The following is a 14,790-nucleotide window of genomic DNA, read 5'->3' on the forward strand; positions in this document are numbered from 1 at the left end:
TCTAGATGCCACTGACTCCTCACCAATTGCTTCCTCTATCCGGTACTGTTTCCAACTTCACCAAGTTGCTTCTCCTGTCCAGGACTGCTTCCCTATTGCCTATTGGGTTTCTCCTTAGGAAACCATCTGTGCAACATACACCATTCTGCTTCTGTTTGTAGAAAACTCAGGCTACATATTTTTACCAAAATCAACTTTTTATTACTGAAACTATATCCAAGAATTACTTTACCATTTTAGAGTTTTGTTTACTCTCAATATTCCTACTAATTCTCAAACATGGCAGTGATTTTTGAGACTGATCAGTAGTAAATAAAATGCACAAAATGAAAATTATTTATAGCAAAAAAATATATAATAAAAAAGTTAAGGCAACTGGGGCTATTTATTTGGAGAGTCAAATGCAAAAGCGGGGCTTAATTAGTTTTATTTGTCAAGAGTATGTGGTGTCTATTTACTGTTGGTGTTGGTCTTACAAGGCAAGTTAAAAAGAAATTATCCTGCCATCTAGCGCTTTAGATTATAAAGCGTTATCTGAAAACAAATTTACATTTTGTAAGGAGGAGACAAATTCATTCAGTGAGTATCATAGACAATATTTTGACACCTAAATTAACTCCCATAGCTGGTTTGTTTCAATTAATAAAATTTAATTATATGTAAGCATGAATACATAAATTAGTATACATTTAATAATATAAATATGTCACACATTGGGCTATCCACTTTCTCTTACATTATTCATTTAGTCTTTAAAATGAAGGGCTCCAAACAAGTTTCCAGAAAACAAAAGATATTCTGCATATTTTTAAAACTAGGATAAAGAAAATTGGTAAGGAGAACAAATTCATGTAGTATTGTATTTTCCTCTCAATAATATAATATTGTTAGGCAATTTCTGTGAATTAACGTATTACAGAAAAATGATTAACATCATGATTGCCACTGAATTTGACAAAACACTGCAGACTATAGGTCTATTAGGTCTATTTCTGCCTCATACTCTTCCAAGCTTTGAAGCAGAGCTTAACACATTTTAATTCTGATTCTGGTGGGAAAAAAGGTAAGTACTTTTTATTGGCACTTTCCTATTTGAAACCAGAACATATGATAAATGAGATGGAATAGTGTTAAACAAATTTTTGATCAGAGCTTCTTAAAACACTACTAAAGACAATTTATTACACAAATTGTTACAAACCCAGGAACCTCCAACAGTATGGTTAAAAAGAGATAATTTTCTGTTTTGGTCTCATGTGACTTTTCCATGATGTAATATGTTACCATGAAAAGAATGAAATACACATGATTTCAAATTCTAGTTTTCCCATGAAACATGTTTGATCTAAATCAATTTATAGTTACTCTGGGTCTCTTAAAATCCTCGTCTTTAAGTTGATGATGATTATGCCTATCTTGATAGTATGGCTGGGAAGATAAATGAAGTAGTTTATGTAAATTTGTATACAGCATGGCCAAAATATTTCAGGCTCACAAAAATATTGATTTTCTCCACTTTTAATTCTATACCCACCTCCTTCTCTTTCTGAACACATTCTGTTCTCCAGTTAAACTAAGATACTACCACCTTTAAACACATCTGTTGTTATTCAGCTTATCTGCTGCTTTGTACCTCCTATTATTCATTTTATTTGGTTTTCTCTCTATTTAATCCAGCCTTTATAAACCAGATTTCCTTATTCTTCAATGAAGTGAGATTTCTTCCTCTTATGTCTGTCCAGAGATACAACTCTCATGACATTGAACCCATTTTGCCATGCATTATTCTTTTACACACATTACTTTTTGATAATATCTAGTGTGATGTTTTATTCTGCCCATAGTGAGTGCTTCTTATATGTGTCCCAGAAGTTATCACAATAAATAGCATAATAACTATTTGAGTGGTTACCAGTTTTTCTGCCTCCCACCATATAAGCTCTTGAAAAGTCCTATGGATTTTATCTTTCTGTTTCTGAGCCCGACTTCAACGGTATATTCCTTTAGTATAGAAGAGTTATGCAATAAATTTTTACAGCAATATATAGAATTTTATATTTTATGGTCATATACAAGAAGGCTTCAAAAAGCTCATAAAAAAAGTAAAAGATAAACATAAAAAATAAACTTTATTTCTCAACAGAAACTCCATCAAAGTAATATACTTGTATAAGTGATGATACCAGCCATTTAGTCCATCTCTGAAGAACTGAGGATCCTGGGAATTGAACCATGTCAATACTGTCTTTTTGACATTATTAACTAAAGAAAGACAGATACTCTTTAAAGATTGCTTAAGATTAGAAGCCAAAAAGAAGTCAGAAGGAGCCAAATCAGGATGGTAATGTAGTTGCTGTTCTTTGGCCCTTCAGGAAGTCACCAAGAAAAAGCCTTGAGCATCACCCAAAAAAACAATCGCTATGACCTTTGTTCCTGACCAGCCTGCTTTTGCTGTGATTGGACCATGTCCACCTCTTGGTAGCCATTGCTTTGATTGTGTTTTGTCTTCAAGATCATACTGGCAAGGCCATATTTCATCTCTGTTACAATTCTTGACAGAAACACTTCAGGATCTTGATTGTACTTTTTTAAAATTTCCATTGAAAACTCTGCTGTTGTCTACACTTGATCTGGGTGCAATGGTTTTGGTACACATTCAGTGAAAGGTTTGCTCAGCTTTTTTTCAGTCACAATTGTGTAAGCTAAACAATGGAGATGTCAGTGATGTTGGCTATTGTTTCTGCCATGAATTGCCAGTCCTATTCAATTCAAGAACAGACAAGATTTTTTTTTCTTGCAAATTGATGGGGATGGGTTGTCACTGTAGGCTTCATCTTCAATATCATCTCCACCCTTCTTAAAATAAGTTTCTATAAACTGCTGATTTATTTGGGAATTGTTCCCATAAGCTTTTTGTAAAGAATCAATGAATCCATTCATCCACTGAAGGTTCACCATGCATTTGGTATTTGTTCTTGCTTCAATCTTGGCAGATTAATGTTGCTCTTATAGGGGCTCTTTTCAAGATGATGTGTTATTCTTCTTAGTGTTTCAAACTGTATTCTATTCAGACAAGTCATAATAAGTTAGCAGGACTTTATTTTGGTGAAATAAAATGGAAACCCATACATTTTCATAATATGCATTTTTCACAAACATTTTGAAGGTTGCTTATATATCCAAGCCTATGGTTTATTTTACCAATGAAAAAACTTTCATATGTTTAATGACTTAATAATTAACATCAGTGACTGTAATCTGAAAAAGGGGCATTTGACAACATACCTTCAAGCAGTGATGGAGGAGCTCTTATTTTCTTCTATGTTCTCTATGAGATAGTCATACGTGTAGTTTATAAGCTATAGGTTATTTGATCCCTAAAAAGTAACTTATAAGCTATAGGCAGGTGGAGTTTGAAGCACCCATTAGGTCATTGAAGACAGTGTTTCCAGGCACCTTCATCTTAACTGGTAACACTTTTATCTTTCTCTTGAACTTATTGAAACTCTGTAGCTGCCCTTGCTGACTTTTTCTTAGTAGATTTGACTCTACTTCACTGTGTCTCTCACTATGACTTGTCATCCTTATTTGGATCTTTGGATTACTTTTTTACTCCAGAGTGAAATCATTGTGTTTTGACCCATATTGATGCCCAATGCCATATTATTTTCCATTTATTTTTTTTTGATCCATATAATACAATAGCCTGACTACTCGATTTGCCTTAGCATTATACCCAGAAGTAATTTTTTAAATAAAAATGACCCTGTAAAATATGACTATGGAAGATTTATCTTTTCTTTTCCCAGTCACAATACTCATACTAGGTTACCTGTGTCTCTGTCATCATTTTGCCACTTTATTTATTGTGTCTGCAACATTGGAAATGAAAAGAACACTTTTCAATTGACATCCTAGGGCGCAGGAACTCTAAGATTGTCTAATTTCCTGAGATCTTCATAGGCAATAACTCTAAAAATCAATTCACAAGGAAAATTTGGATCATGTGCTTTGTAGAAGCCATAAAGAAATGCCTGCATAAACATTTTGTAAACATGTAAACTATGGCTTTGTTTCATAAATCACCTCTTGGGAAGTATAGGAAATGGCATCTCTAGCAAGCAAGGTTCCCAAAAGTTGAAGCAGGAACTCCTCTAATAATACTAAATAGTAGCAAATGGGAAACTTGTGTGGGCAGGTACTAGAACACACCTCTTGGCAGAAATAAAATATAAAAGCAAATGTACCTTTTTTAGTAACATGAAGCATATTAAGTTTCTAAGTACAAATACTGACTTCAAAAGACCACCCATTTTACTGCTGGAGAATATGCTAAAAACAGATTTTTCACAAGTGTTAAATGGATAGTTGAAGCATACAGCCCAATACTTTAAGTAAAATAAAATGGATTTATTCAAATAAAATATGTTAATGGATTATGTTAACATGACCTAGGCAAAACTAAGAACAAGGCCAAGATCGTAGAAAAAAATAGCTGAAATGGGACAAGGGGGCAGAAAGAAGGAGATGATGCATCATACTCAGATAAATTACATAACCGTTTCATAGAACAAATCTGGGCATGCCAGGAAAACATCACCAAAGAAAAGGAAACAAAGAATCCCTGGTAGATACACACACACACACACACACACACACACACACACAGAGGCCAACTTCAACAAAGTGACCCTTTTCCATTTTGGGGTATTGTATGAGCATGATGGCAAATTTTCTAGGTAGGTTTGCTTCCTATGCTTTGCTTAGCTTTGGCTTTGTAGTCAGATTGTCTGGGTTTCATTTGAACTTTTCACTCTTCTAATAAAAATAGATACTCTAATCCCTGAAATGCAAATTGTTTTCATGGCCATTGGGGAAACATACCCTGCATACAATTTTTTTATTTCGTCTAATTAGAAATCACTTTCTCTTTAGCTATAAATATGATTGAATAAAAGTAATTTGTGAGATATATATTTTTAAGTTATAATTACATTATAATTTTAAAATGTAATTCCATTTTTAAATGAAAATAAAGCTGTCTAGCTCTTCATTGAAATACATTTTAACTGTGAATTCATGGGTCTTACAGACAAGGCTCGAAAAATGCATGAAAACTGGACTTCACAATTCGTTTAAAATTTAAATTCAAGATGATGCATTTTGCTTTCATCTCAAGCATTAGTAGAGGAGGTGAGAAACATCATTTTCTTAACTCTAAAGTCCAATTTCATGGCTAATCAAGGTTGATTGATTGGAGATGTCAAAAAGAGTGGCAGCTGATATCCTCCAGTCTGCTGACCTTGCGTTTCAGAAGACAGATTAAACCAGGCTGTCTCTTTCTAAATTCAAATGGATTCGGGGAGAAAAAAAATCTTTGCGCCTTGATCCATTATGGAACTTGTGCTTAATTGATCTTTGACTCATTACTGCAGCTGAACAATTTAGTGTCACTGACATGAATACTTGTTTACAAAATGTTAAACCAGGGTAATTGTTCATCCTCAACTTGAAACGGTAGCAGCTTAACAACCTAATGAAAACAAACTACAAGAAAATTATAAAACAGTCCCCAATCCAGCAGTAACCTATTCATTTATCTCTATTTAAAAATTATTGGTATCAGGAATTAGTTGCAAATATTGGTATTCTTTATATACCTATACTTCACATATTTGCTGATAATTTTTCAATATTTAATTTAGGCAGAAATATCAGCTTGATACAATGCAAAAGCAACTCCTGTATATGAAAAATATACAATGACTATATACTGGCTACTTTTTGGTAAAATAATGAGTTGTTTACTACTTCAAGTTATATAATAATTTTTGATAGCTGTATAGTTTATATTCATTTCCAAGGCCAATTTTCATTATAAGAGCAATTATCAAATATTTGAAGATACAACTGTGTTGCAAAATTACCATGAACAAAAGTTACAAATGTTCTTACATGTTCCATAACTTTTCTTTATTTCTAGTAAATTGAAAAGTATTCATTAACATTTTATCAAGATATATTTTAGTTGTGAAACTTACAAGAATACTTTAAATGTATTTGCTTACTAAATAACAGAGTGAATTTTCATGTGATGGATTTATAATCGGAGCTTAATACAGATAGTCCCCAGTTTATGGTGGTTTGGCTTTGAATTGTTCTATTTTGTAATGGTGCAAAAGTGGTATTTATTCAGTAGAAAATGTGTTTCAGATTTTGAAATCTGATCTTTCCCCAGGCTAGGGATCTGTGGTATAATATTCTTAAGATGCTAGGCAACAGTTGTGAGCCTCAGCTTCCAGTCAGCTACAGCCATGAGTATAAATAGCTAACACTCTTCTGTGTACTGTGTCATGAGATGATTTTGCCCCACTGTAGGCTACTAAGGGTTCTGGGTACATTTACAGTAGGTAAGACTAAGCCATGATGTTTGGTAGGTTAGGTGTATTAGATACATTTTTATTTATACTATTTCAACTTATGATGGGTTTGTTGGGATATAACCCCACTGTAAATCAAGGAACATCTGTATATTCATCCTCAGTTTATAAAGTATTACATGCAATGATAAACATACAGGTTTTGTGCCATGGGAATTTATCCTTCTCAAATAGGAATTTATTAATTTGTTGCCTACTTATTATTTTCTATTATGAAAATTAATTTTCTCTTAAGAAATTCTAAAGAATACTTAAGTATTTAAATGCTTGATTATGGTAATGGTAATGGAGAGAGAGACAAGAGACAGTGAGAAACAGGGAGAGAGAAATATCTCTAACCTGTGTTTATGCTGTGTTGTATGTCATCCTATTAAATTTTGTTGAATATAAAAGACCTAAAAGAATTAGATCCAATGAAATTTGGATACAAATTGCACTATTATTTTATGTACCAATGTTAAAAATTCTGCCAATTAAATCATGACACAAGCTGAAGATGCTAGTATAACAAGATGCATACTGATATCAGAGATGTAAATGTGGAAAACAGAGGCCATCATAAACTAGTTGAACTATGGTAACTTCTTATTGGAGGAAACACCATCAGACACTCCCCAAAATGATTCTTGTAGCCAAAATGAATAGGACCATAAAAACACGCTGTCCCAATTTTCCTCTTATTTTGCTCATGACTTGGTCTCCTTTCATGATTCATCCTCTTCACTTAGCATTTCCGACTAAGTACTCCAAAGTTCAACCCTTAGACCCCACTTCTCTGTTTACTCTCACCCCGTAAGTGATTTTACTTAATCTCATAGATATACATATCACCAATGTGGTAGATGGATGAATCTTCAATTTGCATCTTCATCCTTAATCTTTCTCTGATCTGTATTTCCAACTGCCAGTGTAATAATTCCACTGGATGCCTATAAGACATTCATAATTCTAGAACTAATGTAGAACCCTGAGTTGCTGCCCTCCCTTTAGTTCTGATTTTAGCAAATAGCATCAGTCATCTAGCTGTTTAGACAAATTTAAGAGGTTTTCTGGATTGTTTTCTCAAGCCCCACATTCACTTCTTTTAGATCTAACTTCAAAGTTTCTTCAAAATTGGTAAACTTTTCATCACCTTTGACAATCTCACCCTAGCCCTAAATACCTTTAGTTCACTTCAACACTGACATCTGAACTCCCAACTATTTGCTCTACTTTTGTACTTTCTCACATTCTTCACACTGTAGCCAAAGGGATATGTCTACAAAGTAAATCTGATCATGTTCTTCTCCTGCTTTGATATTTTCATTAGCTTCCAATCAAATTTAGAAAAGTATATGAGTATAATTTTTATTATTTTATGGCTAGAAAGTCCTACATTATATCTGGCTCATGATTACCTATTAATATTATTTTAAACACACACACACACACACACACACACACACTCTCTCTCTCTCTCTCTCTCTCCCCTCCCCATAACCCCACTAGACTTGTATCTGATTATCGAACTTGACTTTATCTTACCATTCCTTATCCAGTGCCTAAAACACTGACTAGCATGTAATAAATGCCCAATGAATACTGATGATTAACTGAATAAATGAATGAATGGATGGATAAAACACAAAAATGCTTTGTAAATACTGACCCATTGTCTTCTCTCTTTTTACCACTTTTCTGTATGTTGGATCTGGTAGAATAAGGAGTGGAAATGTGTCTGCTATTGGATCTAGGAGTGCTGAAAGTTTATAAAGATGAAAGGCTTTTGGTGTCTGTCCAAGAATACAGACATTTTGGTAAAGAACTGACTTGAGATTATTGATGTTTTTAGGTCAGCATTGTTAACTTCTTTAATAAAATGGTCAGAGTCTAAGCTCCTAAAAGTCCCTGACTAAGATTAAAAACAAGGCATTCTCAATCTCGAGCACTCTTTAGAGGGTGCTTTCCCCTTGACAGTCTGACAATTCTGAAGTTAATATTTGCTACATATCAAGCACTAAGGCGGGGAAGATGTCTACCAGACATTCGAGGAGATTGCTGTCCTGACTGCTGAACCTAAGGCTAGGAATTTGGTGTCAAGGCTCTTCATTGCTGCCTGGCTATTAGGCTTGTGAACAGTAGAATAACTTGTTACTGAAATTCATCACAGAGTACTCTTTCCAAAACTTAAACTGATGCAGTCAGTGAAATCGGTCTCTGTAGGGCAGGTCATCTGTCATTTTGAAAGAAGCTTGTGTGGGCTCTGAGGCTCTGAAGGGGTTTCTTTAATATGAAATATTTATGTGAGAATGGGGATTGAGTGTGACTTTGGGTCTGTGGAGCCATTATGGCACTATTTTTACTGAAAGGCAGAATGTCGGGTGGCAGATAAAGCAGCCCAGGATTCTGAATCTATTCTGGTCATGTGATTTTCTGTCCTCACAATTCCCATTTGATGCTGGGTTTTCCTTCTGCACTGCTGTGAACTTGTCACCCGCTAATGTTAAGGGGATTTACTAGCAAATTCACTGCAAATGGAGAGATACCAATTATAAAGGCTTTGTTTGATGAAATGACCATCTTTTATCCTTGGTAGAAATTATGTGTTGTAATAGTTCTGTGATATTAAGCAAATTTTATATTGAAAACTGTGGTCCATTTTAAAATTCTTTACTTTAGGTGGAGATGACGATTCTGAAACTTTGAGGATGTAGGTGAAATAATGACCCTCACTAGGGATAGCTGAATAACTCATTTAGTCTCAGAATATGTTAGGAAAGAGAAAACAATATTTTCTAAAAATTTTATAAGTTATTACAAAGGGAACCAAATAATATTAGTAGAAGAATTAGTTTGGCAGAAATGAGGTGGCTAGTCAGGATCATTCCTCAGAACATTTAGGAAGTTCTAAGCTGATAATAAACTTAAAGTAATTGTAAAAGGAACCATATCAAACAAACAAATACTTTCTCATTTGAAACTTAGGGATAATCATGGAATAATGATTAATTCACAAAAGTTTTGTAAGAACTTAAAAGAAAAAACAAACATAAAAGTGTCAGGTAAATTGTGAATGGTAAGACAGTATTCAAAAGTTACTGTTTTATTCCTTTTATTGAGTGTATGAGGAACTTAATTATTGCCATAGCATCCACAGGTATGTTGAACTTCAACTTGAGAAGAAAATAGCTAATTACTTGGGCACTTATTTGGATAAAGAGCATCAAACATAGTCTGTATCTACATCTGTCTATCTATCTGTCTATCTATCATCTATTCATCCATTAATTTTATTTCTCTATCTGTTTTCCTGAAGTATATACAGAGATATTCCATTACCTCTTTCTTCTTGTAATATAGTACGAGATATGAGGTCAGGAATTGGTATATGATCTGAAGAGATAAATGCACTTTAGGTAAGGCCATATGACAAGATTTAGTAAGTCAATATTAAGACGTATTTAGAATAGAGAACACTTATTTAGGTAAATGTCTCTAGGAGACACTGGTAGCCTGTAGCAATACTTTCCAACTATATTTTTATTAAGGGATACATATAAAAATGACAATATGTGTATGGCCTACAGGTCTAAAGAATGAAGTTTCTCACAGATAGAGGCAACTGGCTAGGTGATTAATGGGACATAAACTCTGTCTGGAAGCCTAAAAGCAGAGGAGATAAAAATACTGGAATATACTGCTCAGGGATCTCTAGCTTTAGGTCTGGAAACTGTCAGATCCTGGCAGTTTCACTTACTAGCTTGGGAAAGCAACAGAATCTCTCTGAACATTTATTCCCATGTGTGTAGGACTAGGAGGCTAATCCTTTCCTTTACTCTCTATCATGTATATGAGGTTCAAATAACATGGTACCTGTGAAAGATAATAGAGTAAAACATTACATACATATTTGATATTAATGCCAAAAAATTGAGTTTTTGCTTATTTTTCAAAGTTTAGATGCAATTGAGCAACTTGAAATAGTAATTGTGCTGAAAAATAAGTCGTATAATGTAAAATGGTAAAATCATATTGGACAGGATGAAAATAAAATGAGCATAATTTTTAAAATATGTTTGTTCACTTTGGGAGGCTGAGGCGGGTGGATCACGAGGTCAAGAGATCGAGACCATCCTGGTCAACATGGTGAAACCCCGTCTCTACTAAAAATACAAAAAATTAGCTGGGCATGGTGGTGCGTGCCTGTAATCCCAGCTACTCAGGAGGCTGAGGCAGGAGAATTGCCTGAACCCAGGAGGTGGAGGTTGCGGTGAGCTGAGATCGCGCCATTGCACTCCAGCCTGGGTAACATGAGTGAAACTCCGTCTCAAAAAAAAAAAAAAAAAAAAAAAAAAGTTTGTTGTTGGAATTGCCATTATTCAAATCAGATGAAATTTTGCATTTAAAAACAGAAAAATGTTTTACCACATTTTGAAACATAAAATTTCTGCTTATTTTTAGCCATATTATCTTTAAATGTCTAGGTTTGTGAAAGTCAATTCAGAATATACTATATTGAAAAGCTGTGTCAGTACCTGTAGCCTGTGCCCTTTTGAGGGGACAATTGCCTATTCCCATCTTCAGCCAAATGTTAAAATAAGGCTTTCTAAAGAAACCATGTTCAAGTTATATTATAGCTCACATATTAGATAGTCCTCTGTTAATATTCCCAGTCAATTGTAGTGCTGAGAGCTTTACTTTGGGGATCATATAGTAGATTTTCCGAATAAAGACTTACTATTTAAATTTTCTTCCCATCTTTTCTTACAATACCAGCAAAAATAATATAAGAGTAAAAAAGAAAATGGCATAAAAGCTCTGTTTAAACTTCTCCCAAGCTGGTTTGGCTGAAAAATATAGCAGGGGATGGTCTGATGGTTAAGATTGATGAGCACTGGCTCCGTGGTTGGAGATCAAGTCTGTCTCATTTGTAATTTTCTCAGTACCCTTGGCTAAGGATGAAAGGTCCTAAGCTGAACACATCTGCTTCCACCCTTGGAGCCAGTGAGAATAACTCCTGCTCTAACTATGCAGACTCTCTCTGCCAGATGATAAAGGAGAACAAAATATTTATATAAAAGCCATGTAATGCCACAGTATTGAGGGTGAAGCAATGTGGCATGGTATTATTATTTCATTTTTAACTTCATGACAACCCATACTTTAATAAATCAAAATGCACTGTTCAAATGTTGATGGCTCTTTGAAGACAAGGGAGAAAATTTTTATTAATAAAAGCCACAATAATTTAATTGTTAATATGAGAAAATTTTAATTTAAGCAGCTATTTTATCATATGTACCCTTGGTATATTATTGCGAATTTGTAGTAATAATAAATTATGCAACCTATATCCAAAATATATTATTTTGCATTTCTTTTAAGTTCTTTAAAATACATCACACTTTAACTGAAGGCAATTATAACAGTACATGTATAAGTTTGGTTCTGTCAGGGCCCTGAGTAAATGATAAAATTAATTCTATTAATTTTGCTCCAAAATTATGTATTAGCAAGGAAGAAAACTATCTGTGGATTATATAAAATAGACTAGGGGACACTGTAAGGACAAGATAGAACAAACATGTGGTGTCAAATATTCGGAGTCAGGCATTGTTAGAATCTCATTACTTTGTCAAGCTCTTGGATCTCCTTTTGCGAGTAACTGACATCTTTCTTCCAAGTTACTAGAGCACAACTTGTCACTTATTCTAACAAAATAGAAAAGAGATCAAATTTTGGTCTGATGCATACAACACTGACTTTCTAAACATTACTGTCTTTACTTCCCATGTGCACAGGTATGAATACAAAGAAATATAGGCTGTAGGGGCCTTATCTTGATGAGTGTCAGGCTTAATAAGAAAGGTTATTTGTTGGTTTCCTCAATTCTGTGTGATTTAAACAATTTTTGTTTACCACATCTATCTTCAGGATTTATGCATTTGCAAAACACCTATGATGATATAAATTAGTAAAACATTTCCTATGACCATTCTTAATATTTATCTCCCATTCTTTTGAACTTCTGTTTCTTTCCCATTTTCTTTCCATAAAACATAGTTTTAGATGGATTCTAGATAAAGTGATTGGTGTGATAAAGAACAATCTTTGGAAATTCTAAAATGGTAATAGAATCCAGGAAGGAAGAAAGACCAGGTAACCAGAATCAAAATGTAAGAAACCTGTTTTCTCTGGCGATCCAGAATTTTTGCTTAGGTAAGTATATTCTGGAACACTGATTATGTTTTGGTTTAACAAAAGACAGTTCACCCCTGGAAAACTAGCAATCCAAACTTATGAGATCTGCACAGTTACCTGCCTTTGTGAGAAGCTGCATTCTTCAAAGATACAACATAGACAAAGATAAGCAAACCCAGGCTCCCTGAAGAGCCTAATCAACTGACTTAGAGGCAACTTTCAAAGCTGCCAGGGAAACTGAAAAGCCTGCCAGTGAGTCAGATCCTGCTGCTAACAAAAGGTCTTTCAAAGGCTGGCATCTGGTCCTGTGATTGCCATTCACAAAGGGCTGCCGGGATTTCGTACTTTATTTCTGGCGGTCATGTGTGCAGACCATTACCAGGCTATCTGGACTGTGATGATGGTTGTCTTGATTGATGACGAAAGCCAATCTTTTGATTTCACTTCTAAATAAGATTCTTTTAGCGGTCCTTTTTATTTGTTTACAATTCTGCTTTGACTTCAGTATGTGTTATCTTTATGCTGTGAATTGACTAACATCTTTCTTTTCTACACAATGAAAGCTAAAACTAAAAACCTAGCTTTTTACATACTATGACTAGCAAATTTCATGTATGATGAACTTCACATCCTCTCTTATTACAATACAGTTTTAAGAAAGCTTTTTTAAATCAATAGATCCTCATATTTATTTTATTTAAAAATTTATTTAATTTGCCTCCATAAAGCAACTCATATCATGTAGCTACTAGACACATTCAAAGTCATGAAAAAGACTATTGACTCTTCCGTCCCCTCCATCCACCTCCCCAGCACCACCGCAACACTCCCAACCATGTTCCATAGTTAACGTGGTCTCTCATGAAGAGGTTTATGTTAGCATTGAAGATACTGATGCTGCTTTTTAGAAATGTGTTTCTTCTAATCTATTGCAGGTTTGACTAAGGAAGTTACTCATACTGTACTTCTCCAGTAAATGCTCATTCAGTAAATGTTCATTCAGTTGCCCATAGAGGCACCTTGTGGGCAACTCAATCTACTCCCTTCTGCATGATTCACTACTGCCTTCACCTTCCTTCACCTCTTCTCTAATGATTGCTATTATACAGCATCCTTCTCAGTTGTACAAAGTCAAACAATTGCATGCCCTTGGAATCGCTTCACAACAGGTACTTTGGTCCTCCTTCAGGTGCATGTGCCATTAACTACTCAATCATTACACAGTCTGCTTGCTCCCAGCTCTCAGTTTTGTCATTGGCTACAGAACAGTCTTCTCTCCCAAATACCATTGTGCTGTAATAATCCATTGTGGTTAAGCAGTTATGGTCATGATATTAGCCACGTTGTGGTTAGTCCCAGTAATTTAAGGCTTCTGTAATAACCTTCTTGAAAGTATGCAAAATTCAGTATAAAAACGTATATAAAATAGAGAAAATGCTACCGGAACATGGCGCTTTTCTGAAGTTTTTTCATTTTGTGATTGGGAGTATAATTATTGCACACAAAACTATAGAGTAGTAGAGAAAGATTCTGAAAGGATTGCTGATTGCTAAGATATTTTTCCAGTTACTATCTGTATATAATATTATAGTCATAGGAAGTCTAAATATTATAGCTGTATATTTATCTTTTAAAAATTATTTGAAGTGATAGCTGAAGTTTTGACTTATATTTAAAAGAGAAATAGAACTGGAGATGTGGTTGTTGCCACCCTTAGTTAATATCCTTCAGATTCTGACCTCTATGAGTTGATGACTAATAACCCACATAGGCCTGAAGTAAAGTCTGCTAGTTGACAAATGTCATCCCTTTTCATAAAGCAGCTAGCCAAACTTTCCATTTTAAGAGGCAATTGTTTAAGGAAAAGAATTTGTATGTACAACAATGGGGGAAATTTATACATACTGTTTAGATAATCCCAAGTTTTAATACTTAAAATATGAACAAATGGTTAAGGATAAATTGACAAATGAAGAAAAGTAATGGCAATGAGGAGAAAGACTAACAGAATAGCTAATTCAAATGACCAAAAATTACAAAGGTAATTCAGGGATTACAAGAGAATTTAAAAATTATAATTGATATATAATAAGAATCAAATGCTATAAACAGACAACATTTAGGGAAAAGGAAAAATCCCTTTGAAATAAAAGAAATACACACACATAAC

This window comes from Cebus imitator, unplaced genomic scaffold (assembly GCF_001604975.1).
Source record: "Cebus imitator isolate Cc_AM_T3 unplaced genomic scaffold, Cebus_imitator-1.0 Scaffold98, whole genome shotgun sequence".
Taxonomy (NCBI): Eukaryota; Metazoa; Chordata; class Mammalia; order Primates; family Cebidae; genus Cebus; species Cebus imitator.